This window comes from Trifolium pratense, linkage group LG1 (assembly GCF_020283565.1).
Source record: "Trifolium pratense cultivar HEN17-A07 linkage group LG1, ARS_RC_1.1, whole genome shotgun sequence".
Classification (NCBI taxonomy): Eukaryota; Viridiplantae; Streptophyta; class Magnoliopsida; order Fabales; family Fabaceae; genus Trifolium; species Trifolium pratense.
Genome location: NC_060059.1, coordinates 26396045 through 26413746, shown reverse-complemented (window position 1 = coordinate 26413746; position 17702 = coordinate 26396045). Strand labels below are relative to the sequence as shown.

At 35.5% G+C, this 17702-nt stretch overlaps 1 pseudogene; it reads left to right on the top strand.

Annotated features, from left to right (window-relative positions):
• The first annotated feature begins 1094 nt into the window (after positions 1–1094).
• On the top strand, positions 1095–16510 carry LOC123902217 (annotated as a pseudogene).
• The last annotated feature ends 1192 nt before the right edge of the window (positions 16511–17702 follow it).

The window sequence follows — 17702 nt, the reverse complement described above, 5'->3', positions numbered from 1 at the left end:
CAATAAGTATTTCGTTTATTTTCAAATTAAATATATGAATCATTCATAAAGTTAAGAATCTTAAGATCTCCACGAAAACAAATATCCAAGAATGAAAAACTTAGTCTCTTAAATCTAATATCACGAGGAGGAAAAACATAGTCTTTACAATTACACACAATAGAAATAAAAATCTAATATCACGTTTCTTTTTTAAGGAAATCAAATATTTCCAATATATAATATATTTTATTCCAAAATATTAGTGTGTAATTATAAAAGATAAATTAAAATTCAACTTATGTAAACTGTAGAATAATATAGAATTCTCTTAAATCTTATTTGTAATAATAATTTATAAAAGGTTACGCCATAAAATATAGTGAGATATAAAATATTGAAATATTAAAAGGGACTTTATATTTATCCAATGGTTAATAAGTATAAAGTAACATTGATTTTACTCCATATGATTCACAACTTTTTTCCGTTGAAACCATTCGACAAAAACAAGATAACGCGGGACAAAAATTTCTAACTAATTAACTGTTGAAAATTATTTTAGTTTTGTTCAGTATCTTTGTTTAGATGTAATCGACAACTACTTGTTAAATTATACCCATAAATAGCTAGTCAATTTTTTTTCCCTTTTTCTAAATGACTTGTTGCATTGTCACATTTCTAATAAATTTTTAACGGATTTTTGTTGTTGTTGAAACTGCTTGCCAATAAATAAAAATACCTCAGACACCTAAAAAAAGGATTCAAAGTGTGAGTTGGTTTGTAAAAAAAAGTAAGAAACTTGAAATCTCTCCTCATCAAAGTTATGACAACCTTTAAGATTTCAACAATAAAAGTAGGAAACATGCAAGATCTCTACATCTTCACAAAGTTGTCTTCTACCAATTTTTAATTTTAAAGTTTCTTCGAAGTTCGAGAAGAAGCAAATATTCATTATGACGTCTCACGTGGTACACATTTCCATCCAATTAATTTTCCTATGACATTTCAAACACTTATTTTAATGTCTATATATAAATTTATGAAAAAGAATAACATTACAAGCAAAATTCATAACTAATTATGTACCAATAATCATTCACGTGCAGGTAAACATGAGATTGATCTCTAAATCATTTATTTTCTCATTATCAATACTTGTGATGCTATCAAGCACAACTTACTCACAAATAAAGTCTCCTAATATTCAATCAGCAACATATTTGTAACACCCAAACCCGTTATTTAATTAACTCTGCCTTTATAAAATCTTTTTCGAAAATACGCAGCGGAAAATTGAAAATCTGATTTATAAAGCGCTGGTTTGAATATCACAAACTTCATTCAAAGATAATACTAATACATTTATCTAGTAGAATATTCGAATGAACTAAAAACAAAACCTCGCATCGAACGATACGTTATTAGTTATACAAAACGGATACTTTTCAAATGAAAGCTTAAGACCAACAGAGTATACTAAGAGGACTACATGCATATACATATAAAAACCCCTTTTTCCCGTGTCTCAATCAGAGCAGAGCTTCACCATTGCACTCGGACGAGGCTAACACATAACCTGTCAACCTGGACCCCCAAAGGTCCAGCAATTAACACAAAGCAGAGAGTTAGAAAACATAAACATAAATATAAGTGTGAGTAGTATACTACACACTTCACACGCTATCATACATTTCTAACTCACGCACATACATCGTCGAATACGACTACCAATTAATCATTCATTTACAAACACACCAATCATATAGTTTCACGTCTTCTCGGACACTACCAAAGTGTACATTTTATAGTCATGACGGACTCTACACTTGTTCATTTTATAGTCATGACGGACTCTACTCATATACCAAGACATGGCAACAATCACAGTATTAAACAATTAGTAAATACCAAAGCTTAACACATACGGAAAACACATTACAATCCGATCAGATAATGTCACATAACAATTATCAAATACATGTGCATTTACCCTAATGCATCTAATGCCAATTATCCAATGTCATGTCATCCCTAGACACGACTAATGCATGTGGTACCAATTTACATTGTTCAGATTTCAGTCATGACGGACTGTTCAGATTATAGTTATGTACGGACTGTTCAGATTATAGTAGTCATGCACGGACTGTTCAGATTATAGTCATGCACGGACTCTACATCAGTTTTACATCATGCAGGATGCTGGCCAACTTAGACCATCTCATTCAGTTTTACATCGTTGCTGGATGGTGTCAGTTTTAGATCATGCAGGATCATCATCAATACAGTTTAAAATCGTGTCGGATCTCGGTTATCATCAACCATCTCACTCATAAAGAGGAGTCACACAGTTTTATATCATGTTTGGATATGGGCTCTAGATTTCGGATAACATAATCCCATCTTCGGCCACTTTTGGAAAACATAGTCCATTTTCATCAATTATTGGAATTCACATGATTCCCATAACACAATTATTCATGAATGCATGATTACTTTTAAACACATCAAATACATGACGCTATCTAGCTCGAAGCTATTCATTCACTGATGCGGAAACACAATTCCAACATCTAACACATTAGGATAACACAATATCCTATCACTCGAATCATAATTATTCACATGATAATTATCTGCATAACCATTTTTATACACATAAAGTTTCATTTACACTTATGTCATAAAACACACATCATTCCCTTAACATTGCAAATTAATGCTAAAACATCTCATTGCTCACTTTAAGCTACAACTTATTGCATACACGTTTATCAAACATATAACGATTAACAATAAGCATTAACAACATCAACATGTATCAACAAACATGTAAGGATACCCTTAAACCATGTTACAAGTGCCTAGTTACACTTACAAACATTAACAAGAATTGCTGTCACAGAGGCCTTCGCTAAGCGAGGGCTTAGCGAGACATGGCGAACCTCACCAGGGGATCACCTGCTCATAGCGAGCTTCGGCGAGCTTCAGCGAACCTGTTCGCTACAGCGAACTCCTGGTCGCTTAGCGAACTATACCAGAAAAATATCTGTTCTTGAGTTTCAATAAGGCGGTTTAACCTCAAATCAACTCAAAAATCCATCTAGACATGTTATAAATTCTTATAAACAGCTAATTCAAGCATATATGGTATCAAGGAACATTAATCATCCCTTCCAAACATCCAAATACATCAAACAATCAAAATCATGTCAATTTCTTGCAAAATAAGCAAGTTTAACAAAACATGCAAATCATTGATCAAACATCTACATATACCCACTTTCAACTCCCCAAAGTTGTTTACCTCATCTACCATGAGTTCACTACACATGTTAGGATCAAAAGAATCCATTTTCCATTAAGAAAATCACCCACGAAACCCACAAGAAAATAGAGTGGAAAGAGTTTGGGAATGGAGGAATCGACATCCTCCCCTCTTTCGAATCACTCACGAATATGTAATCTAACTCTCGTACCTTAGCTCGACGAATCCACAAGCTTGCTCTTCTCTTTCTCTCCCACGAGCTCTCCCTCTCCCTCATGAGCTCCTCCTCTTGCTCTTTCTCAAGAATTGCAACTTATGAGACTATTCACCCAAACTTATGCTACTTATAGCTCTCTCTATTCTCATGGATCCAAGCCCACTTGGCTTAGGCCCAATGCCTATTCCACGCCCAAAGGCCCAAACAACATAACTTCTCGCTCATTAACTTACGTTCTCGCTAAATGATTATTCGCCGCTTAATAATTTAATTATAATTCACGCCCTCACGTAATAAAATAATTAAATAACGAATACTAAATTTTGGGTCGTTACAACTCTACCCCCCTTAAAAGATTTTCGCCCTCGAAAATTACCCGATTAAAACACCACTCCGGATAAACTCCCTCATCCGACTTTCTAATTCCCAACTTGCATTCTAACCAACGGGTTTTCTAGTCATAATACCTTAACCGATACGGTCTCTTACACAAACTCCGATTCAAATTCACACTTCTTCCGGATTCGTACCAACAAAACATACAAACTCCAAACCAAACCAAGTTCGACAAAATCAGTCAATCCCAATCGACACAATCTCGTCTACTCATCAACAATAGATCAAGGACAGCTAATCCCTTGATTTGTCGATAGATAGTCAACAATCGTGATGATGGCATAAACCATTCTCATCAAACTACTTAAAATTTCAACTTAACCTCTTACGGTACTCGCAGCACTACTCCAAAACAAAACCACTCCACTCGAAATACTCCGAAAGACCCTTCCGTTGCATACTTCACAACTTTCCAAATTCCATAAGTTCTCAACTGCGTCGAATCTCACTCCAACCATTCATTCGGTAGCACAACTTCTACACTCATCTGTTGTCCAACTTCTCAAAGTTCTTAACACATTCCAAAAATATATTATCTCCAACCGTCAAATTCTTTTCCTTCGCAACTCCCAAATCGTTGCGTCGAACCCCATCATAACTGTTTTATTTTCCAAACAATCTCTTATCCAAATTTCTAGGTTCCTTAACACGACATTTCCAATGTCACTTTTCCGTCGAGGTACTTTTATCCAAAATATTACCTTAAGTCACTCGTCGACTAACTATCATTTCATCGTCCATGATGAAAATATCCAAAATATTTTATTTCCTTACCACATAGTATTACTATACTACTCCTACATATACGATGTTCCCAACATCACTTAGTCTCCACCGACTTTTCCAATAAGTCGTTGTCAATCTCATTCTTACTTTCGAATGGTACAAAACACTCTCTCTGATACTTTCTTATTTCCAATTATTCAAATACGACACTTCACACTTAGCTTTATTTCAACCTCCAAAGGTTCATCCACCCTCGACACTAATTGTCCGATCACCATCTAAATGAAAATATTTCCTTCTCGACAAACTCTTACAAAATCCATCAAATTGTTATCCCATTTCCATCTCGGAATAACTCTACTACTCGTACAATCCACTACCACTCGATAACTTAACAAGTATACCAATTTCTAACACGGTATTTCTTAATTCCATTCTCATCTACTTCTGAGAATTCACTTCTTTTTCCTTGGTTAAATAACACTAACGGTTCTCCAACCTTCACATCTATTTTCTAAGCTTCTCAAATCTTTCCAAGAAATGACTACTCGGTTCTAACACACTCAGCCGCTATAAATCCTTCCTAGGTTCTTCTCGATCACCTAGTAATTCCATATTTAATCTCAGCTACTATCAAAAGTTGATTTCCAAACAACCATGATCTCCGTCTTGTTGATTCCAACACAACTCTCATCAGATTCCTCTGAAAACTTTTCATCAACAAAGCTTCCATCTTTATCACTCTTCCTCCTCTCTTTGAGGATGAACCATCAAGTGAAAGACAACCAAACAATGGAACATTCTTGCTACGAGTTCCGCTAGAAACACCACCAGTCCCACTTATTGTAATCGGGTTTTCAGTTCCTTAACCACACCTTCCATCCTTGACATCAATCTCCCACTTAACTTAACCCTCAAGGTATCCACCATTCGCATACTCGTCGTATGATCATCACTAGGTTATCTTACCCTCGACGCACACGTCTTCTCCGTTTCCCAGCAACGGTGTTCACTTAACATTCAATCTGCTCCATCGTTCCCCAATGGCCACATTCTCCCTACGGCTAAACAACTTCATTCCGACTCACTCCGAAATGATCATCTGATACTTTCTCCAAAATATTCTCCAAACAAGAACTCCACTTCGAACAATGCTACTCAATCTTAAATAATCCACTTCAAGAACATCTCTATTCGTCCTTACTCCTCGCGTTCGAAACATCTTGGAGAGACAAAATCTTCTCCCCCACTTATCTCAAACCCACCTTTACACTTCCACTAGAACATCCGGTGTAAGCACCTAACCGTCCTATCGATTCCAAATTTATTCCTCCCAAGAGAAGTCTAATACCGACAGCATTCACATGCATGTCGTATGCAAAGGGTAAACATAAGTTAAGATATCTAAGCATCTACTCAAAACCCCGGTGCAGTCCTCTTGACATACACACCACTACAAAATACATAAACACACTATTCCCATCTATGCTAATGTAACGACCTACGTAACAACTAGCATACATAATTACTACCACATGTCTATACATATATTTATAACTAAACTATATGTAAGGCAATGAAACATCCATGTACACAAGACATCGAGTCAAGTACATGCATTACATTTCGTTTGTTCGCATACTTACAACATCTACTCAAACATGTATAAAACATAGCATGTTCTCAAACAAGTTCTCATCATGAGAATACATTCACATAGTTCAATTAAAGAACCACACTAAGTACTAGTAATCAATCTACCACATGTTATAAACAAACATATAACAACACACATTAGGATCTACTTATATCCTACTCCTTTCTCACTCTAGTGAAAAATTCATTTTCACTTACTCAAAAGAAAATAATCTTATGTTTTCAACAAAATCTTCATCACATGCAGTTTTACATCATGCTGGATCATTAACAATTAGCAATAAGCATCTACAAACCAAAAGTTCAAACCACACAAATTTTTAAAACTTTAAGCATAAAATACTCAACCACTACTTGACTTGATAACTTATAACAATGATAAGTATCAATCGCATCAAGTACACACAACAAGAAAAGACAGACACAACTGGCACACACGCTCACTCGATCTGAATGCATAGAACGGCTCTGATTGACACACAACCTCACAGTCCGAAGACGACCTGCTCTGATACCACTTTGTAACACCCAAACCCGTTATTTAATTAACTCTGCCTTTATAAAATCTTTTTCGAAAATACGCAGCGGAAAATTGAAAATCTGATTTATAAAGCGCTGGTTTGAATATCACAAACTTCATTCAAAGATAATACTAATACATTTATCTAGTAGAATATTCGAATGAACTAAAAACAAAACCTCGCATCGAACGATACGTTATTAGTTATACAAAACGGATACTTTTCAAATGAAAGCTTAAGACCAACAGAGTATACTAAGAGGACTACATGCATATACATATAAAAACCCCTTTTTCCCGTGTCTCAATCAGAGCAGAGCTTCACCATTGCACTCGGACGAGGCTAACACATAACCTGTCAACCTGGACCCCCAAAGGTCCAGCAATTAACACAAAGCAGAGAGTTAGAAAACATAAACATAAATATAAGTGTGAGTAGTATACTACACACTTCACACGCTATCATACATTTCTAACTCACGCACATACATCGTCGAATACGACTACCAATTAATCATTCATTTACAAACACACCAATCATATAGTTTCACGTCTTCTCGGACACTACCAAAGTGTACATTTTATAGTCATGACGGACTCTACACTTGTTCATTTTATAGTCATGACGGACTCTACTCATATACCAAGACATGGCAACAATCACAGTATTAAACAATTAGTAAATACCAAAGCTTAACACATACGGAAAACACATTACAATCCGATCAGATAATGTCACATAACAATTATCAAATACATATGCATTTACCCTAATGCATCTAATGCCAATTATCCAATGTCATGTCATCCCTAGACACGACTAATGCATGTGGTACCAATTTACATTGTTCAGATTTCAGTCATGACGGACTGTTCAGATTATAGTCATGTACGGACTGTTCAGATTATAGTCATGCACGGACTGTTCAGATTATAGTCATGCACGGACTCTACATCAGTTTTACATCATGCAGGATGCTGGCCAACTTAGACCATCTCATTCAGTTTTACATCGTTGCTGGATGGTGTCAGTTTTAGATCATGCAGGATCATCATCAATACAGTTTAAAATCGTGTCGGATCTCGGTTATCATCAACCATCTCACTCATAAAGAGGAGTCACACAGTTTTATATCATGTTTGGATATGGGCTCTAGATTTCGGATAACATAATCCCATCTTCGGCCACTTTTGGAAAACATAGTCCATTTTCATCAATTATTGGAATTCACATGATTCCCATAACACAATTATTCATGAATGCATGATTACTTTTAAACACATCAAATACATGACGCTATCTAGCTCGAAGCTATTCATTCACTGATGCGGAAACACAATTCCAACATCTAACACATTAGGATAACACAATATCCTATCACTCGAATCATAATTATTCACATGATAATTATCTGCATAACCATTTTTATACACATAAAGTTTCATTTACACTTATGTCATAAAACACACATCATTCCCTTAACATTGCAAATTAATGCTAAAACATCTCATTGCTCACTTTAAGCTACAACTTATTGCATACACGTTTATCAAACATATAACGATTAACAATAAGCATTAACAACATCAACATGTATCAACAAACATGTAAGGATACCCTTAAACCATGTTACAAGTGCCTAGTTACACTTACAAACATTAACAAGAATTGCTGTCACAGAGGCCTTCGCTAAGCGAGGGCTTAGCGAGACATGGCGAACCTCACCAGGGGATCACCTGCTCATAGCGAGCTTCGGCGAGCTTCAGCGAACCTGTTCGCTACAGCGAACTCCTGGTCGCTTAGCGAACTATACCAGAAAAATATCTGTTCTTGAGTTTCAATAAGGCGGTTTAACCTCAAATCAACTCAAAAATCCATCTAGACATGTTATAAATTCTTATAAACAGCTAATTCAAGCATATATGGTATCAAGGAACATTAATCATCCCTTCCAAACATCCAAATACATCAAACAATCAAAATCATGTCAATTTCTTGCAAAATAAGCAAGTTTAACAAAACATGCAAATCATTGATCAAACATCTACATATACCCACTTTCAACTCCCCAAAGTTGTTTACCTCATCTACCATGAGTTCACTACACATGTTAGGATCAAAAGAATCCATTTTCCATTAAGAAAATCACCCACGAAACCCACAAGAAAATAGAGTGGAAAGAGTTTGGGAATGGAGGAATCGACATCCTCCCCTCTTTCGAATCACTCACGAATATGTAATCTAACTCTCGTACCTTAGCTCGACGAATCCACAAGCTTGCTCTTCTCTTTCTCTCCCACGAGCTCTCCCTCTCCCTCATGAGCTCCTCCTCTTGCTCTTTCTCAAGAATTGCAACTTATGAGACTATTCACCCAAACTTATGCTACTTATAGCTCTCTCTATTCTCATGGATCCAAGCCCACTTGGCTTAGGCCCAATGCCTATTCCACGCCCAAAGGCCCAAACAACATAACTTCTCGCTCATTAACTTACGTTCTCGCTAAATGATTATTCGCCGCTTAATAATTTAATTATAATTCACGCCCTCACGTAATAAAATAATTAAATAACGAATACTAAATTTTGGGTCGTTACAACTCTACCCCCCTTAAAAGATTTTCGCCCTCGAAAATTACCCGATTAAAACACCACTCCGGATAAACTCCCTCATCCGACTTTCTAATTCCCAACTTGCATTCTAACCAACGGGTTTTCTAGTCATAATACCTTAACCGATACGGTCTCTTACACAAACTCCGATTCAAATTCACACTTCTTCCGGATTCGTACCAACAAAACATACAAACTCCAAACCAAACCAAGTTCGACAAAATCAGTCAATCCCAATCGACACAATCTCGTCTACTCATCAACAATAGATCAAGGACAGCTAATCCCTTGATTTGTCGATAGATAGTCAACAATCGTGATGATGGCATAAACCATTCTCATCAAACTACTTAAAATTTCAACTTAACCTCTTACGGTACTCGCAGCACTACTCCAAAACAAAACCACTCCACTCGAAATACTCCGAAAGACCCTTCCGTTGCATACTTCACAACTTTCCAAATTCCATAAGTTCTCAACTGCGTCGAATCTCACTCCAACCATTCATTCGGTAGCACAACTTCTACACTCATCTGTTGTCCAACTTCTCAAAGTTCTTAACACATTCCAAAAATATATTATCTCCAACCGTCAAATTCTTTTCCTTCGCAACTCCCAAATCGTTGCGTCGAACCCCATCATAACTGTTTTATTTTCCAAACAATCTCTTATCCAAATTTCTAGGTTCCTTAACACGACATTTCCAATGTCACTTTTCCGTCGAGGTACTTTTATCCAAAATATTACCTTAAGTCACTCGTCGACTAACTATCATTTCATCGTCCATGATGAAAATATCCAAAATATTTTATTTCCTTACCACATAGTATTACTATACTACTCCTACATATACGATGTTCCCAACATCACTTAGTCTCCACCGACTTTTCCAATAAGTCGTTGTCAATCTCATTCTTACTTTCGAATGGTACAAAACACTCTCTCTGATACTTTCTTATTTCCAATTATTCAAATACGACACTTCACACTTAGCTTTATTTCAACCTCCAAAGGTTCATCCACCCTCGACACTAATTGTCCGATCACCATCTAAATGAAAATATTTCCTTCTCGACAAACTCTTACAAAATCCATCAAATTGTTATCCCATTTCCATCTCGGAATAACTCTACTACTCGTACAATCCACTACCACTCGATAACTTAACAAGTATACCAATTTCTAACACGGTATTTCTTAATTCCATTCTCATCTACTTCTGAGAATTCACTTCTTTTTCCTTGGTTAAATAACACTAACGGTTCTCCAACCTTCACATCTATTTTCTAAGCTTCTCAAATCTTTCCAAGAAATGACTACTCGGTTCTAACACACTCAGCCGCTATAAATCCTTCCTAGGTTCTTCTCGATCACCTAGTAATTCCATATTTAATCTCAGCTACTATCAAAAGTTGATTTCCAAACAACCATGATCTCCGTCTTGTTGATTCCAACACAACTCTCATCAGATTCCTCTGAAAACTTTTCATCAACAAAGCTTCCATCTTTATCACTCTTCCTCCTCTCTTTGAGGATGAACCATCAAGTGAAAGACAACCAAACAATGGAACATTCTTGCTACGAGTTCCGCTAGAAACACCACCAGTCCCACTTATTGTAATCGGGTTTTCAGTTCCTTAACCACACCTTCCATCCTTGACATCAATCTCCCACTTAACTTAACCCTCAAGGTATCCACCATTCGCATACTCGTCGTATGATCATCACTAGGTTATCTTACCCTCGACGCACACGTCTTCTCCGTTTCCCAGCAACGGTGTTCACTTAACATTCAATCTGCTCCATCGTTCCCCAATGGCCACATTCTCCCTACGGCTAAACAACTTCATTCCGACTCACTCCGAAATGATCATCTGATACTTTCTCCAAAATATTCTCCAAACAAGAACTCCACTTCGAACAATGCTACTCAATCTTAAATAATCCACTTCAAGAACATCTCTATTCGTCCTTACTCCTCGCGTTCGAAACATCTTGGAGAGACAAAATCTTCTCCCCCACTTATCTCAAACCCACCTTTACACTTCCACTAGAACATCCGGTGTAAGCACCTAACCGTCCTATCGATTCCAAATTTATTCCTCCCAAGAGAAGTCTAATACCGACAGCATTCACATGCATGTCGTATGCAAAGGGTAAACATAAGTTAAGATATCTAAGCATCTACTCAAAACCCCGGTGCAGTCCTCTTGACATACACACCACTACAAAATACATAAACACACTATTCCCATCTATGCTAATGTAACGACCTACGTAACAACTAGCATACATAATTACTACCACATGTCTATACATATATTTATAACTAAACTATATGTAAGGCAATGAAACATCCATGTACACAAGACATCGAGTCAAGTACATGCATTACATTTCGTTTGTTCGCATACTTACAACATCTACTCAAACATGTATAAAACATAGCATGTTCTCAAACAAGTTCTCATCATGAGAATACATTCACATAGTTCAATTAAAGAACCACACTAAGTACTAGTAATCAATCTACCACATGTTATAAACAAACATATAACAACACACATTAGGATCTACTTATATCCTACTCCTTTCTCACTCTAGTGAAAAATTCATTTTCACTTACTCAAAAGAAAATAATCTTATGTTTTCAACAAAATCTTCATCACATGCAGTTTTACATCATGCTGGATCATTAACAATTAGCAATAAGCATCTACAAACCAAAAGTTCAAACCACACAAATTTTTAAAACTTTAAGCATAAAATACTCAACCACTACTTGACTTGATAACTTATAACAATGATAAGTATCAATCGCATCAAGTACACACAACAAGAAAAGACAGACACAACTGGCACACACGCTCACTCGATCTGAATGCATAGAACGGATCTGATTGACACACAACCTCACAGTCCGAAGACGACCTGCTCTGATACCACTTTGTAACACCCAAACCCGTTATTTAATTAACTCTGCCTTTATAAAATCTTTTTCGAAAATACGCAGCGGAAAATTGAAAATCTGATTTATAAAGCGCTGGTTTGAATATCACAAACTTCATTCAAAGATAATACTAATACATTTATCTAGTAGAATATTCGAATGAACTAAAAACAAAACCTCGCATCGAACGATACGTTATTAGTTATACAAAACGGATACTTTTCAAATGAAAGCTTAAGACCAACAGAGTATACTAAGAGGACTACATGCATATACATATAAAAACCCCTTTTTCCCGTGTCTCAATCAGAGCAGAGCTTCACCATTGCACTCGGACGAGGCTAACACATAACCTGTCAACCTGGACCCCCAAAGGTCCAGCAATTAACACAAAGCAGAGAGTTAGAAAACATAAACATAAATATAAGTGTGAGTAGTATACTACACACTTCACACGCTATCATACATTTCTAACTCACGCACATACATCGTCGAATACGACTACCAATTAATCATTCATTTACAAACACACCAATCATATAGTTTCACGTCTTCTCGGACACTACCAAAGTGTACATTTTATAGTCATGACGGACTCTACACTTGTTCATTTTATAGTCATGACGGACTCTACTCATATACCAAGACATGGCAACAATCACAGTATTAAACAATTAGTAAATACCAAAGCTTAACACATACGGAAAACACATTACAATCCGATCAGATAATGTCACATAACAATTATCAAATACATATGCATTTACCCTAATGCATCTAATGCCAATTATCCAATGTCATGTCATCCCTAGACACGACTAATGCATGTGGTACCAATTTACATTGTTCAGATTTCAGTCATGACGGACTGTTCAGATTATAGTCATGTACGGACTGTTCAGATTATAGTCATGCACGGACTGTTCAGATTATAGTCATGCACGGACTCTACATCAGTTTTACATCATGCAGGATGCTGGCCAACTTAGACCATCTCATTCAGTTTTACATCGTTGCTGGATGGTGTCAGTTTTAGATCATGCAGGATCATCATCAATACAGTTTAAAATCGTGTCGGATCTCGGTTATCATCAACCATCTCACTCATAAAGAGGAGTCACACAGTTTTATATCATGTTTGGATATGGGCTCTAGATTTCGGATAACATAATCCCATCTTCGGCCACTTTTGGAAAACATAGTCCATTTTCATCAATTATTGGAATTCACATGATTCCCATAACACAATTATTCATGAATGCATGATTACTTTTAAACACATCAAATACATGACGCTATCTAGCTCGAAGCTATTCATTCACTGATGCAGAAACACAATTCCAACATCTAACACATTAGGATAACACAATATCCTATCACTCGAATCATAATTATTCACATGATAATTATCTGCATAACCATTTTTATACACATAAAGTTTCATTTACACTTATGTCATAAAACACACATCATTCCCTTAACATTGCAAATTAATGCTAAAACATCTCATTGCTCACTTTAAGCTACAACTTATTGCATACACGTTTATCAAACATATAACGATTAACAATAAGCATTAACAACATCAACATGTATCAACAAACATGTAAGGATACTCTTAAACCATGTTACAAGTGCCTAGTTACACTTACAAACATTAACAAGAATTGCTGTCACAGAGGCCTTCGCTAAGCGAGGGCTTAGCGAGACATGGCGAACCTCACCAGGGGATCACCTGCTCATAGCGAGCTTCGGCGAGCTTCAGCGAACCTGTTCGCTACAGCGAACTCCTGGTCGCTTAGCGAACTATACCAGAAAAATATCTGTTCTTGAGTTTCAATAAGGCGGTTTAACCTCAAATCAACTCAAAAATCCATCTAGACATGTTATAAATTCTTATAAACAGCTAATTCAAGCATATATGGTATCAAGGAACATTAATCATCCCTTCCAAACATCCAAATACATCAAACAATCAAAATCATGTCAATTTCTTGCAAAATAAGCAAGTTTAACAAAACATGCAAATCATTGATCAAACATCTACATATACCCACTTTCAACTCCCCAAAGTTGTTTACCTCATCTACCATGAGTTCACTACACATGTTAGGATCAAAAGGATCCATTTTCCATTAAGAAAATCACCCACGAAACCCACAAGAAAATAGAGTGGAAAGAGTTTGGGAATGGAGGAATCGACATCCTCCCCTCTTTCGAATCACTCACGAATATGTAATCTAACTCTCGTACCTTAGCTCGACGAATCCACAAGCTTGCTCTTCTCTTTCTCTCCCACGAGCTCTCCCTCTCCCTCATGAGCAACTCCTCTTGCTCTTTCTCAAGAATTGCAACTTATGAGACTATTCACCCAAACTTATGCTACTTATAGCTCTCTCTATTCTCATGGATCCAAGCCCACTTGGCTTAGGCCCAATGCCTATTCCACGCCCAAAGGCCCAAACAACATAACTTCTCGCTCATTAACTTACGTTCTCGCTAAATGATTATTCGCCGCTTAATAATTTAATTATAATTCACGCCCTCACGTAATAAAATAATTAAATAACGAATACTAAATTTTGGGTCGTTACAATATTTGTCAGAAAAGTTTGAAGTGGGGCCCGAAGAAGTTGTGTCAAAATCAATGTTTGATATTGAGTTTCCAACGGGTCATATAGGAGTCAAGAGCTTTGACGTTGATATAGTTGATGAACAAGCGAATTCTGTACCATTGCATGAAACTTACTTTCATCATTATTTTGCTATAAAATATATTATAAATAAAACTCATGATTTTAATGATCTTACTAAACCTTTTGGGGGTGCCATCTTCAAAAGAAACGACGGAACATGCAACGAAGCTATTCTTCCACATTATTGGGGTTTTGGAAGTGAATCGCGGGGAACAAGTACAAAAATTCCCGATCCATTTGCAGTTGAACTAGGAAACCCTACAAATATTCCAGAAGAGTGGGAAGAGAAATGGCTATTTAACATCATGGTCATTGATACACGGGGCACAAAAAATAGGAAAAGCTGCACTGAATGTAGGTGTGACAAATTTAATCTCCCACAAAATTTCTATAATGTGTGAACTGAAATTCATGGAAAATTCCATTGAGCCCCGAATATAAAGGAGGAATCTTTTGTTGCAAAGATAACTTTCAATGCAAATTAATAAAGAGATTTGAAGCACCAAGGAGAAAGCTTGCCTTAAGATACAAAGTAACATGGGTTGACTGGGACCAACACCAAATTCCACTTAGATTTTATATACTTGACTCCACTGATCGAATTAGAACAAATGGTTCCGAAACAATCCACGATTGTCTGGTAAATAAGTTATTTAAATTACATTTTTCATTTCATGATCAATTAATTATGTCATGATCAAGACGTAGCTTAAGTGATTGAGCTTGGACTCATAAAAAGGAGGCTCAAAGAAACTACAGTTACTAACATAGTATATTCGAACCTAATTAACATTTTCATCTAAAAATAAAAAGAGAATAAGTTTTAAAACCTTATGATATATAATAGTTATTTATTGCATTGCTCGTTGGATGAAAATGAGTTACAAAGATTTCTTAATTTGTTACAGGCAGAGTATACTATTCCAGAAAATAATCTTGTTACAGGCAGAGTATACTATTCCAGAAAATAATAGTGGTGACCGTTTTCACGTTCAAAAATCTAGCATCCCCATGAAAAAAGGTGGTTATCTTATCTATGGCACTGCTCATATGCATACGGGTGTTGTTAATGCAACACTTTACGGACAGGTAGGGTTTAATATTAATTTGAACAAGTTTTATTAAACTTGATTGTTTTTGCTTAATTTATTTCTTTTACGATAATAAAGTTTCTTAATTCCACATATAGTCAAAATAATCTTGTCAGATCGTGCTTGCATAATCTATAATATTTTTTGTTTTGGATTAATTAATTAGGATGGAAGGACATTGTGTACATCAACACCAAGATATGGAACAGGAAAGGAAGCAGGGAATGAGGAAGGCTATCTTGTTGAAATGTCTGTATGTTATCCAACACCAGGTTCAATCAAGATTAATGATGGTGAAACTGTGACGGTAGAATCAAGATATAAAAATGAATTTATCACTAGAGCTTTGGGACATATCTACATCTATTTGGCTGATCAACTGCCATACGAAACATAGACTTCAAACTTTATGAATTTGCAATTATTTGATGTAGAGTTTCTTTATTATTCATACTTTTTGTAAAATGGTATTTTAAGAAAATTAAATATTTCAAATAAGACACTTATAATGAGATAAAGAGAGTAATAATCAGAACATAATATGGTCACTGCAACTCGATTGATACAATAATAATTATGAGTCTGACAAGTAGTAAACAAGTTACCACTATGCCGCAAATAAAAAAAATTTAAAATCCTTAAATTTTCTCAACCATAAATGTCCGTAAAACATTATTCAAGTATTGTGTTTGATTGGGAAGAGAAAAGCTAATATAAATGAAATAGAACACACTGCTCAATAGATACAATGAATTCCTGCTCTATGGAGTCTTAAGCCATGCTTTTCTTTAGCACGATTTTAACTTATTTTGTTCATATAAATTCTAGACATTGTGGAGTGAAAACTTCATTTGTTAGACACACACAGATACACGCAACATTTAACTTTCGAGCTTAACATACAAGATTCCACCCGAAGAATTAATTATCTCTTCCGTTTCATAACTAGATCAAAGTCGCGGATAGGCCCTTGGCCCAGTCCAGAACAATAAGTATTTCGTTTATTTTCAAATTAAATATATGAATCATTCATAAAGTTAAGAAGCTTAAGATCTCCACGAAAACAAATATCCAAGAATGAAAAACTTAGTCTCTTAAATCTAATATCACGAGGAGGAAAAACTTAGTCTTTACAATTACACACAATAGAAATAAAAATCTAATATCGCGTTTCTTTTTTAAGGAAATCAAATATTTCCAATATATAATATATTTGATTCCAAAATATTAGTGTGTAATTATAAAAGATAAATTAAAATTCAACTTATGTAAACTGTAGAATAATATAGAATTCTCTTAAATCTTATTTGTAATAATAATTTATAAAAGGTTACGCCATAAAATATAGTGAGATATAAAATATTGAAATATTAAAAGGGACTTTATATTTATCCAATGGTTAATAAGTATAAAGTAACATTGATTTTACTCCATATGATTCACAACTTTTTTCCGTTGAAACCATTCGACAAAAACAAGATAACGCGGGAAAAAAATTTCTAACTAATTAATTGTTGAAAATTATTTTAGTTATGTTCAGTATCTTTGTTTAGATGTAATCGACAACTACTTGTTAAATTATACCCATA